Below are 6,000 nucleotides of genomic sequence, written 5' to 3'. Positions count from 1 at the left end.
TTGGGGCATGAGGAGAGTTAGAGCTCGTGGGAGGTTTCTTGCATGTTTTGGTGCATCTGAAGGCTGTGGTCATGAATGAGTTGGAATGATGTCCCATACCCTTCCAGTCAGATGGTTTTCCCTTCCAGTGATAACCACTGTCCATGAATATGCAGGAATCAGGCAGGAATACAGTTAAAATAATTGCACTGGTGTATTGTTCAAGATGTGACCAAAAGGCACAAACCCCAAACCTTCAGATTTAAGGATTTTTAATCCACAAACATGTTCTGTGATAGCACTGCAGCAGGAACAGTCAGCTCAGGGGATCGTGCGGGGTAGGGACTTCCATGGGGCTGCCCTGAGCATGTCAGAGTGAGGTACAACCCCTCCATCTCATGAAATCACTTGTTGATAAATACCCAGTATCACACTGATACTCTTGGTTATGCAGCAAATCATCCAGACCTATTCCATATTACATAAAGCCATAACAGCCTGTGGGACTGTCATGTGGCTTTTAAAAAATGTGGTGCCTTTTTTTTTTTTTTTAACCCAAACATTCCTTGGGCTAATCAAAATACTGAGAAGATAAAAACACTGATGTGCTTCAGCTGTCATCGCTCGGCCTGGGCTCTCCTCCTGCCACCATCGCTGTGATCCTGGTGCCAGGCATGGCAGCGAGCACAAAATGGGGTGGTTACGGAGGCAGTGAAGAGGCACAAGTGTCCCCCAGGTTTGCCAAAGCCTGATTGTACCTAGTGGCTGTCAGTGGATCCCGGCTGCTGAAGGAAAGTGGAAACTTGGCATGTGAGATCTGTATTTCAGAGCTTAATAGTACAAATCGACAGCCAGAGTGAGACTGAAGGCTCGTAATGCGAAACAGTCCGAGTGACAGCCTGGTGGAAAACACACACATGGATCTGCTGCCGAGCTCTGGGTAACGCAAGTTCTCCCTCGCCTTATGAAACTGAACCAAGAGACATCTTTAATCCAGATGAGATGGGCCCGAGCTGGTGCGCATTTCCTCGTGGCACATTCGTGCATTAAGCTGTTGTGCAAAGCCAGAGAGGGGCAGAGCGATGCAGCCACTGGCACCGAGAAACTGAAGCCTCTTCCCACTGGAAGAAGTTGGTGTGAAAGTGGGGCTTGGGATAATGCCTGCGTGGCTGTGCTGGGGGTGACTGGGCAGTGTGCACACTGATGGGGGTGACTGCACAGTGTGCACACACGTGCACCAGAGATGCCCATTTAAATTCACAAACACTGTTAAATCAGCAGACGATTTCATCGGTGAATCCAGAAGGCTGAAACGCAACCTGGAGGGAAATGGGTTTAAAGGCAAAGGGGGAAGATCTCTTTTCCTGACTGGGTGAACACTTGCTCCAGCAGCCACCATCTAGTCCCTGGAAAATGAAGTCAGGGTTCGTCTGGGGAAGGAGATCCATCAGTAGCCTGAGTGGGATGCAGCTCCTGGGATATGGTTCTGGGCACTCAGCAGGGAGGTAGGTCTGACAGTGGTGCTGGAGTAAGGGAGGTGTGTTCCTTTGATAGCTCCTTCCCTGTGAAGGTACACAGCTCGCACCTCACTCCTCCACCTCCATCTTTTACCTTCCACTTCCCTTTGGTGATAAAGGCAGACTCAGCTCCTGTGCACTCACAGTTCCTCACCAGTGCCAGGGGAAACACACTGAGCCCAAGCTCTTCAAAACAGAGTTAGTCGCACACCTTTATGCAGCACTTGTGACACGATGAGTGTGGTACATGGTCAGGCGGTGTAGCTCAGCTGATGTGAGAGGAGTCAGTAAGCTGTGGTAGCTCGCCTGGTGTCCTGCCTCTCCCCAAGCTTCCCAAGTTCTCATTGCACAGCTTCCAGAGGGGGTTGTGGCTGTCCACGTTGCAGCCTCCACCATGTGGGGAGGACTGTCTCACAGGGAGATGTTTCAGGGGTCTGTTGGCTCCAGTCATGACACTGCCAGATGAAAGTCCCCATAGTCTCCCCTACACCAGCCTGTTAACAAAAATGCCCAGCAGTTGTCCACAGCCACTGTGCCACCTTCAGTGTTCCAGGTCAGTGTTCCAGTGTCCAGGGCTGAATTTGTGATGTCCTGCTGGTGGTGTTCCTGTCTCCTGCCATGGCCATCGTGTCTGAACACCCCATGTGCTGTCCACCACGCTGCCCAGGGCCAACCCCTCTGCATCACTGGTGCAGGCACCTACACTTGGTGTTAGGAGTCCTGAAAAAACAGAATATTGCCTAACTGAGACACAGCACATTACAGAGGCTGGGTGGTCCTAGTGACTGAAATGAACAGTAGATCGATTGAACCTGGTCAAGTGTGAAAAATCCTCACTTTGGATGAGTGCCACCAGGTGACAACCTTCCAGGCCAGCATGAGAATAGCTGGATAAGGAGTGGAGAGAGAAAAAAAAAATCAGTATGATATTATATAAAACAACAAAACTCACTTTATATGCTTTATCTCAGAAGTGAGGAGGACACAGAGGTGGGAGCACCACTGGGTTTTATGTCAGAGTATCACTTGGGTCCTATGCCCCAGCTTTCCCAGTAGTTAAAAAGTGCTTACCTGCTTGTCCACTTTACCCCTTTCCTGTCCATCCTGGCATTGCTCCAGGATTGTGGAGGCATCCTGTCTGTAAGATCTGACAGCTTTTCAGAGCAGCATTGCTGGTAGAGCCCCATCTGCCCTCCTCAGCCTGCGCCCACTCCCAGGATGCCGTCGTTTCATCTTTAAGCCTGGGGGTTGCTTTAAAATTATCAGGGATGAAAACCTGGCTCCACTGAAGTCCTTGGCAAAGCTCCCATTGACTTCAGAGGAGCCAGGATTTCACCCTAAGACGCTTTGTAGATTATTGGTGAATGGAAAGCATACGTCTGGCTTCTTGAGGGTTATTATTGTTGGTGGTGACCTCTGCTCTGGCAAGCATTGAGCAAGGCTGGGTTGAGACAGATGGCTAAAGCTTTCCCTGCCACTTCCCCTGCTTCCTCACAGGGGCTTTGCTTTACGGCTCATCATCTTGGATGCTGCTTATCAAGGAATACCTTCCCCGTCGCCTGCCAGTGGAATTTAATGCCTGTTTGCCCACATTCCCCTTCCCCCAACGCCAGCAGATCAGCAGATAGGAGACAGAATGGCTGATTAGCTTCTAGCTCCAACCTCTTAGCTATAAGCTGCAAATGCACACACAAGGGTCTTCTTAAAAAAAAAAATAAGAGGGAAAAAAAAAAGAATAACATTCCCCTGCAGGCAACCTAAGTCTTTCTGTGACTCATGGTTCCTTTATCTCAATAAATTACAACTTGAATAGTAGTCACCCTCTTTTTAAAAGAACTGATTAGCTTAGAGTTCTCCATTTTCCTGCTTCTTCTAGTGCTTTCCTTCCCATCTATGTATTTTGCCACCAGCTGGGGTCAAGATTTCTGAATTCTGCGGTGCCTCATGTGACAGGCTGGAAATTCATCGGCCACTTTATTAAAATTTGCAGCAAAAGGGGAAATGTACAACGAGTCTGAATTATGGGATATGGAAATGGAGAAAACTGTCCAGCCCAGTTTCCCAACTGTTAGGTGTTTTTATTTTTAAATACCAAATTCTGTTTATTTTACACTCTGCCACATTTTCACTTTTCAATATGCTGCACATTTTTGTACTGATGATGTGCAACTGCAGTGTAGCATTTGCCAAGATGTGGCAGTAGGGGACTGTGGGAATCAGCATGCCGGGCAGTGCTTTTCCAAAGTGCCCAAAGAGCCTGAATTCCGCTGACTTTCACAAGAGCTTGCCACAAGGCAATTTTTGCCTCTTTAGAGAAATGCAGTGAAACCAGCAACCCCCTTCGCTCTGAACACAGTTCAGGCACTGCAGAAGTACCTGAATTGGCATAGTGGACCCAAGTGTTCAAGAGTAAAAGCTCGGTTCCCTGATTGAGTCACCTTGTTTGGTGAGTCACAGCACATCAGCTGAGGCTTTCCCGGTGGTTTTCCAGCAGCAGTGCCAGGCATGGGGCAGAACTGGCCCCCCGGCCCAGAGCAGAGAGGCAGCCCCCTGTTTTGGCAGCAGTGAGGCATTAAATTGGCTCATCCACTGAACCAACTCAGCCAAATTTGTCATTAAATTGAAATTATTACATATAATAACAAATAATGTGGCAGCTCACCCTGTGTGTACCTACACAGGTTCTGAAGGGAAAGTGCTTTACAGGAACACTGGTGGGAGCCAAGAGCAGAATGAGGAGGTGATCCTGGCCCAGCTGATGGCTGAAAAAGTTGTAAATCACCCCAAGGGGTTGTGTGACTGAGCTTTGAGTTGCCTGATCACTTCTGACAGGTCTTGCACTATGTTCAGCAGTGTAGCAGAGGAGCAGCCAGCCTTTCTAATAGTAAAAAAAAATAGACAAACACAGCAATTCACACCTTCCACAACTATGGTTTTCAACCCTTCACCTCCCCAGGGAAAAAAATCACATTACTGACTTGCAATTGGCTTTTTTTCAAGACTACTTTTGTGACTCTGGAGATCAGAAGCTTTAAATAAATAGATAAATAAATAAATAAATAAACTCAATAATAATAGAACCAGAAAGCCAGCTGAGGCTGAAGGACAGCTCTGCAGCAGGAAAGGGAAAGGAGGATTTCATAGCAACTGCTATGATGGTGGGTGAAATGAAGGGTTGTCTCCTTTAGGAGACATAACCAGAAGGCCTTCATTCCCACAGGCAAAGAAAATAGAGCTCATTTATTGGTGGCTTCAGATGATATCACCTGAATTCACTCAGGTGATTTAACACAGCTGTAGCGCAGCCTGTGCAAGGTGATTAGAACTGCTACTGTGTTGCTGCCCTGGCACAGGCAAGGATCTGCCTGGTCTAGTTAGTTATGCCTCCTGGACAGGGTATTTGGGGATTTTATTTTGTTGGGTTTACTCAGTGGGTTCCTCTGCTTGATAGTTGACACTTTGTATTTCCTAATATCTTTGTGTAGTGCTTTGTCAGGTCAAAATTATGCCACATCAATGAAACATTCCGTTTTGAAACCTGCATATTCTAATGCCTCTCATGCTCAAGTGCTGAATTTACACTGAGGTTTCTCAGCTCAACTTTGAGCCAGTGCTTTAGTAATCAAATAGTATTAATGATAAACATCCCCTTCTATAAAGCAAATGTTTCCAGATAAACACTGCACACCACAAACTGACGCAAGTGGAAAAATGCCACAATCCTGTCATTAAAGAAGGACTTTGTTCAACAAAGGTGGCAGAAACATGAAGAGTGAGGGCAGCTTTTTTCCCCTGCCATTTGCCTCTTTCTCTTTCCCCAGATCTGAGCCTGACGACAAATGCTATATTCCCTGCAGACATCTGAATGATCGGCAACAGGTCTTTTAAAACATCCATGTTTTCTGAGATGCAAGGAAAAAGCTCTTAGGGGAAGGAAATCTTTGTTCTGCAGGGATTGTGACAACGAGCTCAGCAAAGGCATTTCTGTTACACAGACATTTGGCTGTAAGGAAACAGTAAGAACAGTTACTACTGCAGGTGAAGAAATCATTTAAATTAGCACATGTCCCTTAAAATTTATTTTTTTTAAAGCTGCTGAGGTCTAAATTAATTTCTCCTGGACTAAGGATGGTCGTTTGGATTAGATGCTTCTTCTACCAGGTTGGTTTTTGTTCCTCCCGTAGGGCAGCATTTTGCCTGCGACAGCAAACAGTGAGGGACTCCCTGGGGAATGCCCCAGCTAGTAGAGGGCAGGAATAACTTGAAATATGCCTTTAAAGGAGGGTGACATTATGTCAAATAAGGCAACAGAGAAAGAAAACAGAGATTCTGGGGCCTCTCATCTAAAGTATTCAATTCTAAGAAAATCGTTCTCTGCTACCCAAGTTCAAGTGTGCTGTCTGGCAAACAAATGTGCACATTGCTGGTGCTCTCAGGCGCAGTTTGGATAGCAACAGCTTCACCTACTGTCCATGGTGGGATGTAAAAGTCTGAGTGGATCTGG

The sequence above is a fragment of the Manacus candei genome, unplaced genomic scaffold, assembly GCF_025592945.1.
Source record: "Manacus candei isolate 608988 ecotype Guabito, Panama unplaced genomic scaffold, ASM2559294v1 h1tg000035l, whole genome shotgun sequence".
Lineage (NCBI taxonomy): Eukaryota > Metazoa > Chordata > Aves > Passeriformes > Pipridae > Manacus > Manacus candei.
The sequence above is the reverse complement of the archived record's forward strand: the minus strand, read 5'-3'. Positions refer to the sequence as shown.